The 20,477-nt window shown below is 43.7% G+C and overlaps 1 protein-coding gene across 1 annotated transcript in view; it reads left to right on the top strand.

Annotated features, from left to right (window-relative positions):
• The window catches only part of LOC142483305 (uncharacterized), a 395,453-nt gene that overhangs the window by 76,102 nt on the left and 298,874 nt on the right, over positions 1 to 20,477 (top strand). The window lies entirely within an intron of this gene.

Raw genomic sequence — 20,477 nt, 5'->3', positions numbered from 1 at the left:
AAGCGTTTTTCGAAGCTACTTTTTGGCTAACTTCTTATAGGAAGGTCTAGGAGCTCTGAAAATGAACGTGCGCATCTTTCACTCTTCCCGAGGGACTTAGAAGAATTTTGTGATATTTTTTATTAAAATGGTGTATAAGGGTATATATATAAATATATTTTATGCACTGTATATGAGCTGGCGATTTCTAAGTCTGTGGTTCCGAGAGGAGGTAACCAGGCTCACTAATAAAGGTCAAGCCACTTGGCTGCCAGAATGCCCTGCTTCAGCACAGACCAGAAAGGCATTGTGATAAGCGTATCCCCGGTATAGTCAGGGGTTAATGGGAGTCGTCCCCGTCCCCCCAGTATACGCCCAGAACCATGGACCCGGTACTTGTGGTTCGGACTGTCTCCAACCAGCCATAATGTTGTGAGAGTGAAATTATGTCTAAGTCCAGCTTTGGTACATTAGAAGCAACTCTGAAACTTAACCTAAGCGTTTTTCGAAGCTACTTTTTGGCTAACTTCTTATAGGAAAGTCTAGGAGCTCTGAAAATGAACGTGCGCATCTTTCACTCTTCCCGAGGGACTTAGAAGAATTTTGTGATATTTTTTATTAAAATGGTGTATAAGGGTATATATATAAATATATTTTATGCACTGTATATGAGCTGGCGATTTCTAAGTCTGTGGTTCCGAGAGGAGGTAACCAGGCTCACTAATAAAGGTCAAGCCACTTGGCTGCCAGAATGCCCTGCTTCAGCACAGACCAGAAAGGCATTGTGATAAGCGTATCCCCGGTATAGTCAGGGGTTAATGGGAGTCGTCCCCGTCCCCCCAGTATACGCCCAGAACCATGGACCCGGTACTTGTGGTTCGGACTGTCTCCAACCAGCCATAATGTTGTGAGAGTGAAATTATGTCTAAGTCGAGCTTTGGTACATTAGAAGCAACTCTCAAAATTAACCTAAGCGTTTTTCGAAGCTACTTTTTGGCTAAGTTCTTATAGGAAGGTCTAGGAGCTCTAAAAATGAACGTGCGCGTCTTTCACTCTTCCCGAGGGACTTAGAAGAATTTTGTGATATTTTTTATTAAAATGGTGTATAAGGGTATATATATAAATATATTTTATGCACTGTATATGAGCTGGCGATTTCTAAGTCTGTGGTTCCGAGAGGGGGTAACCAGGCTCACTAATATAGGTCAAGCCACTTGGCTGCCAGAATGCCCTGCTTCAGCACAGACCAGAAAGGCATTGTGATAAGCGTATCCCCGGTATAGTCAGGGGTTAATGGGAGTCGTCCCCGTCCCCCCAGTATACGCCCAGAACCATGGACCCGGTACTTGTGGTTCGGACTGTCTCCAACCGGCCATAATGTTGTGAGAGTGAAATTATGTCTAAGTCCAGCTTTGGTACATTAGAAGCAACTCTCAAAATTAACCTAAGCGTTTTTCGAAGCTACTATTTGGCTAACTTCTTATAGGAATGTCTAGGAGCTCTGAAAATGAACGTGCGCGTCGTTCACTCTTCACGAGGGACTTAGAAGAATTTTGTGATATTTTTTATTAAAATGGTGTATAAGGGTATATATATAAATATATTTTATGCACTGTATATGAGCTGGCGATTTCTAAGTCTGTGGTTCCGAGAGGGGGTAACCAGGCTCACTAATAAAGGTCAAGCCACTTGGCTGCCAGAATGCCCTGCTTCAGCACAGACCAGAAAGGCATTGTGATAAGCGTATCCCCGGTATAGTCAGGGGTTAATGGGAGTCGTCCCCGTCCCCCCAGTATACGCCCAGAACCATGGACCCGGTACTTGTGGTTCGGACTGTCTCCAACCAGCCATAATGTTGTGAGAGTGAAATTATGTCTAAGTCCAGCTTTGGTACATTAGAAGCAACTCTCAAAATTAACCTAAGCGTTTTTCGAAGCTACTATTTGGCTAACTTCTTATAGGAATGTCTAGCAGCTCTGAAAATGAACGTGCGCGTCTTTCACTCTTCCCGAGGGACTTAGAAGAATTTTGTGATATTTTTTATTAAAATGGTGTATAAGGGTATACAGTATATATAAATATATTTTATGCACTGTATATGAGCTGGCGATTTCTAAGTCTGTGGTTCCGAGAGGGGGTAACCAGGCTCACTAATAAAGGTCAAGCCACTTGGCTGCCAGAATGCCCTGCTTCAGCACAGACCAGAAAGGCATTGCGATAAGCGTATCCCCGGTATAGTCAGGGGTTAATGGGAGTCGTCCCCGTCCCCCCAGTATACGCCCAGAACCATGGACCCGGTACTTGTGGTTCGGACTGTCTCCAACCAGCCATAATGTTGTGAGAGTGAAATTATGTCTAAGTCCAGCTTTGGTACATTAGAAGCAACTCTGAAACTTAACCTAAGCGTTTTTCGAAGCTACTTTTTGGCTAACTTCTTATAGGAAGGTCTAGGAGCTCTGAAAATGAACGTGCGCATCTTTCACTCTTCCCGAGGGACTTAGAAGAATTTTGTGATATTTTTTATTAAAATGGTGTATAAGGGTATATATATAAATATATTTTATGCACTGTATATGAGCTGGCGATTTCTAAGTCTGTGGTTCCGAGAGGAGGTAACCAGGCTCACTAATAAAGGTCAAGCCACTTGGCTGCCAGAATGCCCTGCTTCAGCACAGACCAGAAAGGCATTGTGATAAGCGTATCCCCGGTATAGTCAGGGGTTAATGGGAGTCGTCCCCGTCCCCCCAGTATACGCCCAGAACCATGGACCCGGTACTTGTGGTTCGGACTGTCTCCAACCAGCCATAATGTTGTGAGAGTGAAATTATGTCTAAGTCGAGCTTTGGTACATTAGAAGCAACTCTCAAAATTAACCTAAGCGTTTTTCGAAGCTACTTTTTGGCTAAGTTCTTATAGGAAGGTCTAGGAGCTCTGAAAATGAACGTGCGCGTCTTTCACTCTTCACGAGGGACTTAGAAGAATTTTCTGATATTTTTTATTAAAATGGTGTATAAGGGTATACAGTATATATAAATATATTTTATGCACTGTATATGAGCTGGCGATTTCTAAGTCTGTGGTTCCGAGAGGGGGTAACCAGGCTCACTAATAAAGGTCAAGCCACTTGGCTGCCAGAATGCCCTGCTTCAGCACAGACCAGAAAGGCATTGTGATAAGCGTATCCCCAGTATAGTCAGGGGTTAATGGGAGTCGTCCCCGTTCCCCCGGTATACGCCCAGAACCATGGACCCGGTACTTGTGGTTCGGACTGTCTCCAACCAGCCATAATGTTGTGAGAGTGAAATTATGTCTAAGTACAGCTTTGGTACATTAGAAGCAACTCTCAAAATTAACCTAAGCGTTTTTCGAAGCTACTTTTTGGCTAACTTCTTATAGGAAGGTCTAGGAGCTCTAAAAATGAACGTGCGCGTCTTTCACTCTTCCCGAAGGACTTAGAAGAATTTTGTGATATTTTTTATTAAAATGGTGTATAAGGGTATATATATAAATATATTTTATGCACTGTATATGAGCTGGCGATTTCTAAGTCTGTGGTTCCGAGAGGGTGTAACCAGGCTCACTAATAAAGGTCAAGCCACTTGGCTGCCAGAATGCCCTGCTTCAGCACAGACCAGAAAGGCATTGTGATAAGCGTATCCCCGGTATAGTCAGGGGTTAATGGGAGTCGTCCCCGTTCCCCCAGTATACGCCCAGAACCATGGACCCGGTACTTGTGGTTCGGACTGTCTCCAACCAGCCATAATGTTGTGAGAGTGAAATTATGTCTAAGTCCAGCTTTGGTACATTAGAAGCTACTCTGAAACTTAACCTAAGCGTTTTTCGAAGCTACTTTTTGGCTAACTTCTTATAGGAGTGTCTAGGAGCTCTGAAAATGAACGTGCGCATCTTTCACTCTTCCCGAGGGACTTAGAAGAATTTTGTGATATTTTTTATTAAAATGGTGTATAAGGGTATATATATAAATATATTTTATGCACTGTATATGAGCTGGCGATTTCTAAGTCTGTGGTTCCGAGAGGAGGTAAGCAGGCTCACTAATAAAGGTCAAGCCTCTTGGCTGCCAGAATGCCCTGCTTCAGCACAGACCAGAAAGGCATTGTGATAAGCGTATCCCCGGTATAGTCAGGGGTTAATGGGAGTCGTCCCCGTTCCCCCGGTATACGCCCAGAACCATGGACCCGGTACTTGTGGTTCGGACTGTCTCCAACCAGCCATAATGTTGTGAGAGTGAAATTATGTCTAAGTCCAGCTTTGGTACATTAGAAGCAACTCTCAAAATTAACCTAAGCGTTTTTCGAAGCTACTATTTGGCTAACTTCTTATAGGAATGTCTAGGAGCTCTGAAAATGAACGTGCGCGTCTTTCACTCTTCACGAGGGACTTAGAAGAATTTTCTGATATTTTTTATTAAAATGGTGTATAAGGGTATACAGTATATATAAATATATTTTATGCACTGTATATGAGCTGGCGATTTCTAAGTCTGTGGTTCCGAGAGGGGGTAACCAGGCTCACTAATAAAGGTCAAGCCACTTGGCTGCCAGAATGCCCTGCTTCAGCACAGACCAGAAAGGCATTGTGATAAGCGTATCCCCAGTATAGTCAGGGGTTAATGGGAGTCGTCCCCGTTCCCCCGGTATACGCCCAGAACCATGGACCCGGTACTTGTGGTTCGGACTGTCTCCAACCAGCCATAATGTTGTGAGAGTGAAATTATGTCTAAGTACAGCTTTGGTACATTAGAAGCAACTCTCAAAATTAACCTAAGCGTTTTTCGAAGCTACTTTTTGGCTAACTTCTTATAGGAAGGTCTAGGAGCTCTAAAAATGAACGTGCGCGTCTTTCACTCTTCCCGAAGGACTTAGAAGAATTTTGTGATATTTTTTATTAAAATGGTGTATAAGGGTATATATATAAATATATTTTATGCACTGTATATGAGCTGGCGATTTCTAAGTCTGTGGTTCCGAGAGGAGGTAAGCAGGCTCACTAATAAAGGTCAAGCCTCTTGGCTGCCAGAATGCCCTGCTTCAGCACAGACCAGAAAGGCATTGTGATAAGCGTATCCCCGGTATAGTCAGGGGTTAATGGGAGTCGTCCCCGTTCCCCCGGTATACGCCCAGAACCATGGACCCGGTACTTGTGGTTCGGACTGTCTCCAACCAGCCATAATGTTGTGAGAGTGAAATTATGTCTAAGTCCAGCTTTGGTACATTAGAAGCAACTCTCAAAATTAACCTAAGCGTTTTTCGAAGCTACTTTTTGGCTAACTTCTTATAGGAAGGTCTAGGAGCTCTGAAAATGAACGTGCGCGTCTTTCACTCTTCCCGAAGGACTTAGTAGAATTTTGTGATATTTTTTTATTAAAATGGTGTATAAGGGTATATATATAAATATATTTTATGCACTGTATATGAGCTGGCGATTTCTAAGTCTGTGGTTCCGAGAGGGTGTAACCAGGCTCACTAATAAAGGTCAAGCCACTTGGCTGCCAGAATGCCCTGCTTCAGCACAGACCAGAAAGGCATTGTGATAAGCGTATCCCCGGTATAGTCAGGGGTTAATGGGAGTCGTCCCCGTCCCCCCAGTATACGCCCAGAACCATGGACCCGGTACTTGTGGTTCGGACTGTCTCCAACCAGCCATAATGTTGTGAGAGTGAAATTATGTCTAAGTCCAGCTTTGGTACATTAGAAGCAACTCTCAAAATTAACCTAAGCGTTTTTCGAAGCTACTATTTGGCTAACTTCTTATAGGAATGTCTAGGAGCTCTGAAAATGAACGTGCGCGTCTTTCACTCTTCCCGAGGGACTTAGAAGAATTTTGTGATATTTTTTATTAAAATGGTGTATAAGGGTATACAGTATATATAAATATATTTTATGCACTGTATATGAGCTGGCGATTTCTAAGTCTGTGGTTCCGAGAGGGGGTAACCAGGCTCACTAATAAAGGTCAAGCCACTTGGCTGCCAGAATGCCCTGCTTCAGCACAGACCAGAAAGGCATTGTGATAAGCGTATCCCCGGTATAGTCAGGGGTTAATGGGAGTCGTCCCCGTCCCCCCAGTATACGCCCAGAACCATGGACCCGGTACTTGTGGTTCGGACTGTCTCCAACCAGCCATAATGTTGTGAGAGTGAAATTATGTCTAAGTCCAGCTTTGGTACATTAGAAGCAACTCTGAAACTTAACCTAAGCGTTTTTCGAAGCTACTTTTTGGCTAACTTCTTATAGGAAAGTCTAGGAGCTCTGAAAATGAACGTGCGCATCTTTCACTCTTCCCGAGGGACTTAGAAGAATTTTGTGATATTTTTTATTAAAATGGTGTATAAGGGTATATATATAAATATATTTTATGCACTGTATATGAGCTGGCGATTTCTAAGTCTGTGGTTCCGAGAGGAGGTAACCAGGCTCACTAATAAAGGTCAAGCCACTTGGCTGCCAGAATGCCCTGCTTCAGCACAGACCAGAAAGGCATTGTGATAAGCGTATCCCCGGTATAGTCAGGGGTTAATGGGAGTCGTCCCCGTTCCCCCGGTATACGCCCAGAACCATGGACCCGGTACTTGTGGTTCGGACTGTCTCCAACCAGCCATAATGTTGTGAGAGTGAAATTATGTCTAAGTCCTGCTTTGGTACATTAGAAGCAACTCTCAAAATTAACCTAAGCGTTTTTCGAAGCTACTTTTTGGCTAACTTCTTATAGGAAGGTCTAGGAGCTCTGAAAATGAACGTGCGCGTCTTTCACTCTTCCCGAAGGACTTAGTAGAATTTTGTGATATTTTTTTATTAAAATGGTGTATAAGGGTATATATATAAATATATTTTATGCACTGTATATGAGCTGGCGATTTCTAAGTCTGTGGTTCCGAGAGGGTGTAACCAGGCTCACTAATAAAGGTCAAGCCACTTGGCTGCCAGAATGCCCTGCTTCAGCACAGACCAGAAAGGCATTGTGATAAGCGTATCCCCGGTATAGTCAGGGGTTAATGGGAGCCGTCCCCGTCCCCCCAGTATACGCCCAGAACCATGGACCCGGTACTTGTGGTTCGGACTGTCTCCAACCAGCCATAATGTTGTGAGAGTGAAATTATGTCTAAGTCCAGCTTTGGTACATTAGAAGCAACTCTCAAAATTAACCTAAGCGTTTTTCGAAGCTACTATTTGGCTAACTTCTTATAGGAATGTCTAGGAGCTCTGAAAATGAACGTGCGCGTCTTTCACTCTTCCCGAGGGACTTAGAAGAATTTTGTGATATTTTTTATTAAAATGGTGTATAAGGGTATACAGTATATATAAATATATTTTATGCACTGTATATGAGCTGGCGATTTCTAAGTCTGTGGTTCCGAGAGGGGGTAACCAGGCTCACTAATAAAGGTCAAGCCACTTGGCTGCCAGAATGCCCTGCTTCAGCACAGACCAGAAAGGCATTGTGATAAGCGTATCCCCGGTATAGTCAGGGGTTAATGGGAGTCGTCCCCGTCCCCCCAGTATACGCCCAGAACCATGGACCCGGTACTTGTGGTTCGGACTGTCTCCAACCAGCCATAATGTTGTGAGAGTGAAATTATGTCTAAGTCCAGCTTTGGTACATTAGAAGCAACTCTGAAACTTATCCTAAGCGTTTTTCGAAGCTACTTTTTGGCTAACTTCTTATAGGAAGGTCTAGGAGCTCTGAAAATGAACGTGCGCATCTTTCACTCTTCCCGAGGGACTTAGAAGAATTTTGTGATATTTTTTATTAAAATGGTATATAAGGGTATATATATAAATATATTTTATGCACTGTATATGAGCTGGCGATTTCTAAGTCTGTGGTTCCGAGAGGAGGTAACCAGGCTCACTAATAAAGGTCAAGCCACTTGGCTGCCAGAATGCCCTGCTTCAGCACAGACCAGAAAGGCATTGTGATAAGCGTATCCCCGGTATAGTCAGGGGTTAATGGGAGTCGTCCCCGTCCCCCCAGTATACGCCCAGAACCATGGACCCGGTACTTGTGGTTCGGACTGTCTCCAACCAGCCATAATGTTGTGAGAGTGAAATTATGTCTAAGTCGAGCTTTGGTACATTAGAAGCAACTCTCAAAATTAACCTAAGCGTTTTTCGAAGCTACTTTTTGGCTAAGTTCTTATAGGAAGGTCTAGGAGCTCTAAAAATGAACGTGCGCGTCTTTCACTCTTCCCGAGGGACTTAGAAGAATTTTGTGATATTTTTTATTAAAATGGTGTATAAGGGTATATATATAAATATATTTTATGCACTGTATATGAGCTGGCGATTTCTAAGTCTGTGGTTCCGAGAGGGGGTAACCAGGCTCACTAATAAAGGTCAAGCCACTTGGCTGCCAGAATGCCCTGCTTCAGCACAGACCAGAAAGGCATTGTGATAAGCGTATCCCCGGTATAGTCAGGGGTTAATGGGAGTCGTCCCCGTCCCCCCAGTATACGCCCAGAACCATGGACCCGGTACTTGTGGTTCGGACTGTCTCCAACCGGCCATAATGTTGTGAGAGTGAAATTATGTCTAAGTCCAGCTTTGGTACATTAGAAGCAACTCTCAAAATTAACCTAAGCGTTTTTCGAAGCTACTATTTGGCTAACTTCTTATAGGAATGTCTAGGAGCTCTGAAAATGAACGTGCGCGTCGTTCACTCTTCACGAGGGACTTAGAAGAATTTTGTGATATTTTTTATTAAAATGGTGTATAAGGGTATACAGTATATATAAATATATTTTATGCACTGTATATGAGCTGGCGATTTCTAAGTCTGTGGTTCCGAGAGGGGGTAACCAGGCTCACTAATAAAGGTCAAGCCACTTGGCTGCCAGAATGCCCTGCTTCAGCACAGACCAGAAAGGCATTGTGATAAGCGTATCCCCGGTATAGTCAGGGGTTAATGGGAGTCGTCCCCGTCCCCCCAGTATACGCCCAGAACCATGGACCCGGTACTTGTGGTTCGGACTGTCTCCAACCAGCCATAATGTTGTGAGAGTGAAATTATGTCTAAGTCCAGCTTTGGTACATTAGAAGCAACTCTGAAACTTAACCTAAGCGTTTTTCGAAGCTACTTTTTGGCTAACTTCTTATAGGAAAGTCTAGGAGCTCTGAAAATGAACGTGCGCATCTTTCACTCTTCCCGAGGGACTTAGAAGAATTTTGTGATATTTTTTATTAAAATGGTGTATAAGGGTATATATATAAATATATTTTATGCACTGTATATGAGCTGGCGATTTCTAAGTCTGTGGTTCCGAGAGGAGGTAACCAGGCTCACTAATAAAGGTCAAGCCACTTGGCTGCCAGAATGCCCTGCTTCAGCACAGACCAGAAAGGCATTGTGATAAGCGTATCCCCGGTATAGTCAGGGGTTAATGGGAGTCGTCCCCGTCCCCCCAGTATACGCCCAGAACCATGGACCCGGTACTTGTGGTTCGGACTGTCTCCAACCAGCCATAATGTTGTGAGAGTGAAATTATGTCTAAGTCGAGCTTTGGTACATTAGAAGCAACTCTCAAAATTAACCTAAGCGTTTTTCGAAGCTACTTTTTGGCTAAGTTCTTATAGGAAGGTCTAGGAGCTCTAAAAATGAACCTGCGCGTCTTTCACTCTTCCCGAGGGACTTAGAAGAATTTTGTGATATTTTTTATTAAAATGGTGTATAAGGGTATATATATAAATATATTTTATGCACTGTATATGAGCTGGCGATTTCTAAGTCTGTGGTTCCGAGAGGGGGTAACCAGGCTCACTAATAAAGGTCAAGCCACTTGGCTGCCAGAATGCCCTGCTTCAGCACAGACCAGAAAGGCATTGTGATAAGCGTATCCCCGGTATAGTCAGGGGTTAATGGGAGTCGTCCCCGTCCCCCCAGTATACGCCCAGAACCATGGACCCGGTACTTGTGGTTCGGACTGTCTCCAACCAGCCATAATGTTGTGAGAGTGAAATTATGTCTAAGTCGAGCTTTGGTACATTAGAAGCAACTCTCAAAATTAACCTAAGCGTTTTTCGAAGCTACTATTTGGCTAACTTCTTATAGGAATGTCTAGGAGCTCTGAAAATGAACGTGCGCGTCGTTCACTCTTCTCGAGGGACTTAGAAGAATTTTGTGATATTTTTTATTAAAATGGTGTATAAGGGTATATATATAAATATATTTTATGCACTGTATATGAGCTGGCGATTTCTAAGTCTGTGGTTCCGAGAGGGGGTAACCAGGCTCACTAATAAAGGTCAAGCCACTTGGCTGCCAGAATGCCCTGCTTCAGCACAGACCAGAAAGGCATTGTGATAAGCGTATCCCCGGTATAGTCAGGGGTTAATGGGAGTCGTCCCCGTCCCCCCAGTATACGCCCAGAACCATGGACCCGGTACTTGTGGTTCGGACTGTCTCCAACCAGCCATAATGTTGTGAGAGTGAAATTATGTCTAAGTCCAGCTTTGGTACATTAGAAGCAACTCTGAAACTTAACCTAAGCGTTTTTCGAAGCTACTTTTTGGCTAACTTCTTATAGGAAAGTCTAGGAGCTCTGAAAATGAACGTGCGCATCTTTCACTCTTCCCGAGGGACTTAGAAGAATTTTGTGATATTTTTTATTAAAATGGTGTATAAGGGTATATATATAAATATATTTTATGCACTGTATATGAGCTGGCGATTTCTAAGTCTGTGGTTCCGAGAGGAGGTAACCAGGCTCACTAATAAAGGTCAAGCCACTTGGCTGCCAGAATGCCCTGCTTCAGCACAGACCAGAAAGGCATTGTGATAAGCGTATCCCCGGTATAGTCAGGGGTTAATGGGAGTCGTCCCCGTCCCCCCAGTATACGCCCAGAACCATGGACCCGGTACTTATGGTTCGGACTGTCTCCAACCAGCCATAATGTTGTGAGAGTGAAATTATGTCTAAGTCGAGCTTTGGTACATTAGAAGCAACTCTCAAAATTAACCTAAGCGTTTTTCGAAGCTACTTTTTGGCTAAGTGCTTATAGGAAGGTCTAGGAGCTCTAAAAATGAACGTGCGCGTCTTTCACTCTTCCCGAGGGACTTAGAAGAATTTTGTGATATTTTTTATTAAAATGGTGTATAAGGGTATATATATAAATATATTTTATGCACTGTATATGAGCTGGCGATTTCTAAGTCTGTGGTTCCGAGAGGGGGTAACCAGGCTCACTAATAAAGGTCAAGCCACTTGGCTACCAGAATGCCCTGCTTCAGCACAGACCAGAAAGGCATTGTGATAAGCGTATCCCCGGTATAGTCAGGGGTTAATGGGAGTCGTCCCCGTCCCCCCAGTATACGCCCAGAACCATGGACCCGGTACTTGTGGTTCGGACTGTCTCCAACCAGCCATAATGTTGTGAGAGTGAAATTATGTCTAAGTCCAGCTTTGGTACATTAGAAGCAACTCTCAAAATTAACCTAAGCGTTTTTCGAAGCTACTATTTGGCTAACTTCTTATAGGAAGGTCTAGGAGCTCTGAAAATGAACGTGCGCGTCTTTCACTCTTCCCGAGGGACTTAGAAGAATTTTGTGATATTTTTTATTAAAATGGTGTATAAGGGTATACAGTATATATAAATATATTTTATGCACTGTATATGAGCTGGCGATTTCTAAGTCTGTGGTTCCGAGAGGGGGTAACCAGGCTCACTAATAAAGGTCAAGCCACTTGGCTGCCAGAATGCCCTGCTTCAGCACAGACCAGAAAGGCATTGCGATAAGCGTATCCCCGGTATAGTCAGGGGTTAATGGGAGTCGTCCCCGTCCCCCCAGTATACGCCCAGAACCATGGACCCGGTACTTGTGGTTCGGACTGTCTCCAACCAGCCATAATGTTGTGAGAGTGAAATTATGTCTAAGTCCAGCTTTGGTACATTAGAAGCAACTCTGAAACTTAACCTAAGCGTTTTTCGAAGCTACTTTTTGGCTAACTTCTTATAGGAAGGTCTAGGAGCTCTGAAAATGAACGTGCGCATCTTTCACTCTTCCCGAGGGACTTAGAAGAATTTTGTGATATTTTTTATTAAAATGGTGTATAAGGGTATATATATAAATATATTTTATGCACTGTATATGAGCTGGCGATTTCTAAGTCTGTGGTTCCGAGAGGAGGTAACCAGGCTCACTAATAAAGGTCAAGCCACTTGGCTGCCAGAATGCCCTGCTTCAGCACAGACCAGAAAGGCATTGTGATAAGCGTATCCCCGGTATAGTCAGGGGTTAATGGGAGTCGTCCCCGTCCCCCCAGTATACGCCCAGAACCATGGACCCGGTACTTGTGGTTCGGACTGTCTCCAACCAGCCATAATGTTGTGAGAGTGAAATTATGTCTAAGTCGAGCTTTGGTACATTAGAAGCAACTCTCAAAATTAACCTAAGCGTTTTTCGAAGCTACTTTTTGGCTAAGTTCTTATAGGAAGGTCTAGGAGCTCTAAAAATGAACGTGCGCGTCTTTCACTCTTCCCGAGGGACTTAGAAGAATTTTGTGATATTTTTTATTAAAATGGTGTATAAGGGTATATATATAAATATATTTTATGCACTGTATATGAGCTGGCGATTTCTAAGTCTGTGGTTCCGAGAGGGGGTAACCAGGCTCACTAATAAAGGTCAAGCCACTTGGCTGCCAGAATGCCCTGCTTCAGCACAGACCAGAAAGGCATTGTGATAAGCGTATCCCCGGTATAGTCAGGGGTTAATGGGAGTCGTCCCCGTCCCCCCAGTACACGCCCAGAACAATGGACCCGGTACTTGTGGTTCGGACTGTCTCCAACCAGCCATAATGTTGTGAGAGTGAAATTATGTCTAAGTCCAGCTTTGGTACATTAGAAGCAACTCTCAAAATTAACCTAAGCGTTTTTCGAAGCTACTATTTGGCTAACTTCTTATAGGAATGTCTAGGAGCTCTGAAAATGAACGTGCGCGTCTTTCACTCTTCACGAGGGACTTAGAAGAATTTTGTGATATTTTTTATTAAAATGGTGTATAAGGGTATACAGTATATATAAATATATTTTATGCACTGTATATGAGCTGGCGATTTCTAAGTCTGTGGTTCCGAGAGGGGGTAACCAGGCTCACTAATAAAGGTCAAGCCACTTGGCTGCCAGAATGCCCTGCTTCAGCACAGACCAGAAAGGCATTGCGATAAGCGTATCCCCGGTATAGTCAGGGGTTAATGGGAGTCGTCCCCGTCCCCCCAGTATACGCCCAGAACCATGGACCCGGTACTTGTGGTTCGGACTGTCTCCAACCAGCCATAATGTTGTGAGAGTGAAATTATGTCTAAGTCCAGCTTTGGTACATTAGAAGCAACTCTGAAACTTAACCTAAGCGTTTTTCGAAGCTACTTTTTGGCTAACTTCTTATAGGAAGGTCTAGGAGCTCTGAAAATGAACGTGCGCATCTTTCACTCTTCCCGAGGGACTTAGAAGAATTTTGTGATATTTTTTATTAAAATGGTGTATAAGGGTATATATATAAATATATTTTATGCACTGTATATGAGCTGGCGATTTCTAAGTCTGTGGTTCCGAGAGGAGGTAACCAGGCTCACTAATAAAGGTCAAGCCACTTGGCTGCCAGAATGCCCTGCTTCAGCACAGACCAGAAAGGCATTGTGATAAGCGTATCCCCGGTATAGTCAGGGGTTAATGGGAGTCGTCCCCGTCCCCCCAGTATACGCCCAGAACCATGGACCCGGTACTTGTGGTTCGGACTGTCTCCAACCAGCCATAATGTTGTGAGAGTGAAATTATGTCTAAGTCGAGCTTTGGTACATTAGAAGCAACTCTCAAAATTAACCTAAGCGTTTTTCGAAGCTACTTTTTGGCTAAGTTCTTATAGGAAGGTCTAGGAGCTCTAAAAATGAACGTGCGCGTCTTTCACTCTTCCCGAGGGACTTAGAAGAATTTTGTGATATTTTTTATTAAAATGGTGTATAAGGGTATATATATAAATATATTTTATGCACTGTATATGAGCTGGCGATTTCTAAGTCTGTGGTTCCGAGAGGGGGTAACCAGGCTCACTAATAAAGGTCAAGCCACTTGGCTGCCAGAATGCCCTGCTTCAGCACAGACCAGAAAGGCATTGTGATAAGCGTATCCCCGGTATAGTCAGGGGTTAATGGGAGTCGTCCCCGTCCCCCCAGTACACGCCCAGAACAATGGACCCGGTACTTGTGGTTCGGACTGTCTCCAACCAGCCATAATGTTGTGAGAGTGAAATTATGTCTAAGTCCAGCTTTGGTACATTAGAAGCAACTCTCAAAATTAACCTAAGCGTTTTTCGAAGCTACTATTTGGCTAACTTCTTATAGGAATGTCTAGGAGCTCTGAAAATGAACGTGCGCGTCTTTCACTCTTCACGAGGGACTTAGAAGAATTTTGTGATATTTTTTATTAAAATGGTGTATAAGGGTATACAGTATATATAAATATATTTTATGCACTGTATATGAGCTGGCGATTTCTAAGTCTGTGGTTCCGAGAGGGGGTAACCAGGCTCACTAATAAAGGTCAAGCCACTTGGCTGCCAGAATGCCCTGCTTCAGCACAGACCAGAAAGGCATTGTGATAAGCGTATCCCCGGTATAGTCAGGGGTTAATGGGAGTCGTCCCCGTTCCCCCGGTATACGCCCAGAACCATGGACCCGGTACTTGTGGTTCGGACTGTCTCCAACCAGCCATAATGTTGTGAGAGTGAAATTATGTCTAAGTCCTGCTTTGGTACATTAGAAGCAACTCTCAAAATTAACCTAAGCGTTTTTCGAAGCTACTTTTTGGCTAACTTCTTATAGGAAGGTCTAGGAGCTCTGAAAATGAACGTGCGCGTCTTTCACTCTTCCCGAAGGACTTAGAAGAATTTTGTGATATTTTTTTATTAAAATGGTGTATAAGGGTATATATATAAATATATTTTATGCACTGTATATGAGCTGGCGATTTCTAAGTCTGTGGTTCCGAGAGGGTGTAACCAGGCTCACTAATAAAGGTCAAGCCACTTGGCTGCCAGAATGCCCTGCTTCAGCACAGACCAGAAAGGCATTGTGATAAGCGTATCCCCGGTATAGTCAGGGGTTAATGGGAGTCGTCCCCGTCCCCCCAGTATACGCCCAGAACCATGGACCCGGTACTTGTGGTTCGGACTGTCTCCAACCAGCCATAATGTTGTGAGAGTGAAATTATGTCTAAGTCCAGCTTTGGTACATTAGAAGCAACTCTCAAAATTAACCTAAGCGTTTTTCGAAGCTACTATTTGGCTAACTTCTTATAGGAATGTCTAGGAGCTCTGAAAATGAACGTGGGCGTCTTTCACTCTTCCCGAGGGACTTAGAAGAATTTTGTGATATTTTTTATTAAAATGGTGTATAAGGGTATACAGTATATATAAATATATTTTATGCACTGTATATGAGCTGGCGATTTCTAAGTCTGTGGTTCCGAGAGGGGGTAACCAGGCTCACTAATAAAGGTCAAGCCACTTGGCTGCCAGAATGCCCTGCTTCAGCACAGACCAGAAAGGCATTGTGATAAGCGTATCCCCGGTATAGTCAGGGGTTAATGGGAGTCGTCCCCGTCCCCCCAGTATACGCCCAGAACCATGGACCCGGTACTTGTGGTTCGGACTGTCTCCAACCAGCCATAATGTTGTGAGAGTGAAATTATGTCTAAGTCCAGCTTTGGTACATTAGAAGCAACTCTGAAACTTATCCTAAGCGTTTTTCGAAGCTACTTTTTGGCTAACTTCTTATAGGAAGGTCTAGGAGCTCTGAAAATGAACGTGCGCATCTTTCACTCTTCCCGAGGGACTTAGAAGAATTTTGTGATATTTTTTATTAAAATGGTGTATAAGGGTATATATATAAATATATTTTATGCACTGTATATGAGCTGGCGATTTCTAAGTCTGTGGTTCCGAGAGGAGGTAACCAGGCTCACTAATAAAGGTCAAGCCACTTGGCTGCCAGAATGCCCTGCTTCAGCACAGACCAGAAAGGCATTGTGATAAGCGTATCCCCGGTATAGTCAGGGGTTAATGGGAGTCGTCCCCGTCCCCCCAGTATATGCCCAGAACCATGGACCCGGTACTTGTGGTTCGGACTGTCTCCAACCAGCCATAATGTTGTGAGAGTGAAATTATGTCTAAGTCGAGCTTTGGTACATTAGAAGCAACTCTCAAAATTAACCTAAGCGTTTTTCGAAGCTACTTTTTGGCTAAGTTCTTATAGGAAGGTCTAGGAGCTCTAAAAATGAACGTGCGCGTCTTTCACTCTTCCCGAGGGACTTAGAAGAATTTTGTGATATTTTTTATTAAAATGGTGTATAAGGGTATATATATAAATATATTTTATGCACTGTATATGAGCTGGCGATTTCTAAGTCTGTGGTTCCGAGAGGGGGTAACCAGGCTCACTAATAAAGGTCAAGCCACTTGGCTGCCAGAATGCCCTGCTTCAGCACAGACCAGAAAGGCATTGTGATAAGCGTATCCCCGGTATAGTCAGGGATTAATGGGAGTCGTCCCCGTCCCCCCAGTATACGCCCAGAACCATGGACCCGGTACTTGTGGTTCGGACTGTCTCCAACCAGCCATAATGTTGTGAGAGTGAAATTATGTCTAAGTCCAGCTTTGGTACATTAGAAGCAACTCTCAAAATTAACCTAAGCGTTTTTCGAAGCTACTATTTGGCTAACTTCTTACAGGAATGTCTAGGAGCTCTGAAAATGAACGTGCGCGTCTTTCACTCTTCCCGAGGGACTTAGAAGAATTTTGTGATATTTTTTATTAAAATGGTGTATAAGGGTATACAGTATATATAAATATATTTTATGCACTGTATATGAGCTGGCGATTTCTAAGTCTGTGGTTCCGAGAGGGGGTAACCAGGCTCACTAATAAAGGTCAAGCCACTTGGCTGCCAGAATGCCCTGCTTCAGCACAGACCAGAAAGGCATTGTGATAAGCGTATCCCCGGTATAGTCAGGGGTTAATGGGAGTCGTCCCCGTCCCCCCAGTATACGCCCAGAACCATGGACCCGGTACTTGTGGTTCGGACTGTCTCCAACCAGCCATAATGTTGTGAGAGTGAAATTATGTCTAAGTCCAGCTTTGGTACATTAGAAGCAACTCTGAAATTTAACCTAAGCGTTTTTCGAAGCTACTTTTTGGCTAACTTCTTATAGGAAGGTCTAGGAGCTCTGAAAATGAACGTGCGCATCTTTCACTCTTCCCGAGGGACTTAGAAGAATTTTGTGATATTTTTTATTAAAATGGTGTATAAGGGTATATATATAAATATATTTTATGCACTGTATATGAGCTGGCGATTTCTAAGTCTGTGGTTCCGAGAGGAGGTAACCAGGCTCACTAATAAAGGTCAAGCCACTTGGCTGCCAGAATGCCCTGCTTCAGCACAGACCAGAAAGGCATTGTGATAAGCGTATCCCCGGTATAGTCAGGGGTTAATGGGAGTCGTCCCCGTCCCCCCAGTATACGCCCAGAACCATGGACCCGGTACTTGTGGTTCGGACTGTCTCCAACCAGCCATAATGTTGTGAGAGTGAAATTATGTCTAAGTCCAGCTTTGGTACATTAGAAGCAACTCTGAAACTTAACCTAAGCGTTTTTCGAAGCTACTTTTTGGCTAACTTCTTATAGGAAGGTCTAGGAGCTCTGAAAATGAACGTGCGCATCTTTCACTCTTCCCGAGGGACTTAGAAGAATTTTGTGATATTTTTTATTAAAATGGTGTATAAGGGTATATATATAAATATATTTTATGCACTGTATATGAGCTGGCGATTTCTAAGTCTGTGGTTCCGAGAGGAGGTAACCAGGCTCACTAATAAAGGTCAAGCCACTTGGCTGCCAGAATGCCCTGCTTCAGCACAGACCAGAAAGGCATTGTGATAAGCGTATCCCCGGTATAGTCAGGGGTTAATGGGAGTCGTCCCCGTCCCCCCAGTATACGCCCAGAACCATGGACCCGGTACTTGTGGTTCGGACTGTCTCCAACCAGCCATAATGTTGTGAGAGTGAAATTATGTCTAAGTCGAGCTTTGGTACATTAGAAGCAACTCTCAAAATTAACCTAAGCGTTTTTCGAAGCTACTTTTTGGCTAAGTTCTTATAGGAAGGTCTAGGAGCTCTAAAAATGAACGTGCGCGTCTTTCACTCTTCCCGAGGGACTTAGAAGAATTTTGTGATATTTTTTATTAAAATGGTGTATAAGGGTATATATATAAATATATTTTATGCACTGTATATGAGCTGGCGATTTCTAAGTCTGTGGTTCCGAGAGGGGGTAACCAGGCTCACTAATAAAGGTCAAGCCACTTGGCTGCCAGAATGCCCTGCTTCAGCACAGACCAGAAAGGCATTGTGATAAGCGTATCCCCGGTATAGTCAGGGGTTAATGGGAGTCGTCCCCGTCCCCCCAGTATACGCCCAGAACCATGGACCCGGTACTTGTGGTTCGGACTGTCTCCAACCAGCCATAATGTTGTGAGAGTGAAATTATGTCTAAGTCCAGCTTTGGTACATTAGAAGCAACTCTCAAAATTAACCTAAGCGTTTTTCGAAGCTACTATTTGGCTAACTTCTTACAGGAATGTCTAGGAGCTCTGAAAATGAACGTGCGCGTCTTTCACTCTTCCCGAGGGACTTAGAAGAATTTTGTGATATTTTTTATTAAAATGGTGTATAAGGGTATACAGTATATATAAATATATTTTATGCACTGTATATGAGCTGGCGATTTCTAAGTCTGTGGTTCCGAGAGGGGGTAACCAGGCTCACTAATAAAGGTTAAGCCACTTGGCTGCCAGAATGCCCTGCTTCAGCACAGACCAGAAAGGCATTGTGATAAGCGTATCCCCGGTATAGTCAGGGGTTAATGGGAGTCGTCCCCGTCCCCCCAGTATACGCCCAGAACCATGGACCCGGTACTTGTGGTTCGGACTGTCTCCAACCAGCCATAATGTTGTGAGAGTGAAATTATGTCTAAGTCCAGCTTTGGTACATTAGAAGCAACTCTGAAATTTAACCTAAGCGTTTTTCGAAGCTACTTTTTGGCTAACTTCTTATAGGAAGGTCTAGGAGCTCTGAAAATGAACGTGCGCATCTTTCACTCTTCCCGAGGGACTTAGAAGAATTTTGTGATATTTTTTATTAAAATGGTGTATAAGGGTATATATATAAATATATTTTATGCACTGTATATGAGCTGGCGATTTCTAAGTCTGTGGTTCCGAGAGGAGGTAACCAGGCTCACTAATAAAGGTCAAGCCACTTGGCTGCCAGAATGCCCTGCTTCAGCACAGACCAGAAAGGCATTGTGATAAGCGTATCCCCGGTATAGTCAGGGGTTAATGGGAGTCGTCCCCGTCCCCCCAGTATACGCCCAGAACCATGGACCCGGTACTTGTGGTTCGGACTGTCTCCAACCAGCCATAATGTTGTGAGAGTGAAATTATGTCTAAGTCCAGCTTTGGTACATTAGAAGCAACTCTGAAACTTAACCTAAGCGTTTTTCGAAGCTACTTTTTGGCTAACTTCTTATAGGAAGGTCTAGGAGCTCTGAAAATGAACATGCGCATCTTTCACTCTTCCCGAGGGACTTAGAAGAATTTTGTGATATTTTTTATTAAAATGGTGTATAAGGGTATATATATAAATATATTTTATTCACTGTATATGAGCTGGCGATTTCTAAGTCTGTGGTTCCGAGAGGAGGTAACCAGGCTCACTAATAAAGGTCAAGCCACTTGGCTGCCAGAATGCCCTGCTTCAGCACAGACCAGAAAGGCATTGTGATAAGCGTATCCCCGGTATAGTCAGGGGTTAATGGGAGTCGTCCCCGTCCCCCCAGTATACGCCCAGAACCATGGACCCGGTACTTGTGGTTCGGACTGTCTCCAACCAGCCATAATGTTGTGAGAGTGAAATTATGTCTAAGTCCAGCTTTGGTACATTAGAAGCAACTCTCAAAATTAACCTAAGCGTTTTTCGAAGCTACTTTTTGGCTAAGTTCTTATAGGAAGGTCTAGGAGCTCTAAAAATGAACCTGCGCGTCTTTCACTCTTCCCGAGGGACTTAGAAGAATTTTGTGATATTTTTTATTAAAATGGTGTATAAGGGTATATATATAAATATATTTTATGCACTGTATATGAGCTGGCGATTTCTAAGTCTGTGGTTCCGAGAGGGGGTAACCAGGCTCACTAATAAAGGTCAAGCCACTTGGCTGCCAGAATGCCCTGCTTCAGCACAGACCAGAAAGGCATTGTGATAAGCGTATCCCCGGTATAGTCAGGGGTTAATGGGAGTCGTCCCCGTCCCCCCAGTACACGCCCAGAACAATGGACTCGGTACTTGTGGTTCGGACTGTCTCCAACCAGCCATAATGTTGTGAGAGTGAAATTATGTCTAAGTCCAGCTTTGGTACATTAGAAGCAACTCTC

This window comes from Ascaphus truei, unplaced genomic scaffold (genome assembly GCF_040206685.1).
Source record: "Ascaphus truei isolate aAscTru1 unplaced genomic scaffold, aAscTru1.hap1 HAP1_SCAFFOLD_318, whole genome shotgun sequence".
NCBI lineage: Eukaryota > Metazoa > Chordata > Amphibia > Anura > Ascaphidae > Ascaphus > Ascaphus truei.
This window is presented reverse-complemented; position numbering and strand designations above follow the sequence as displayed.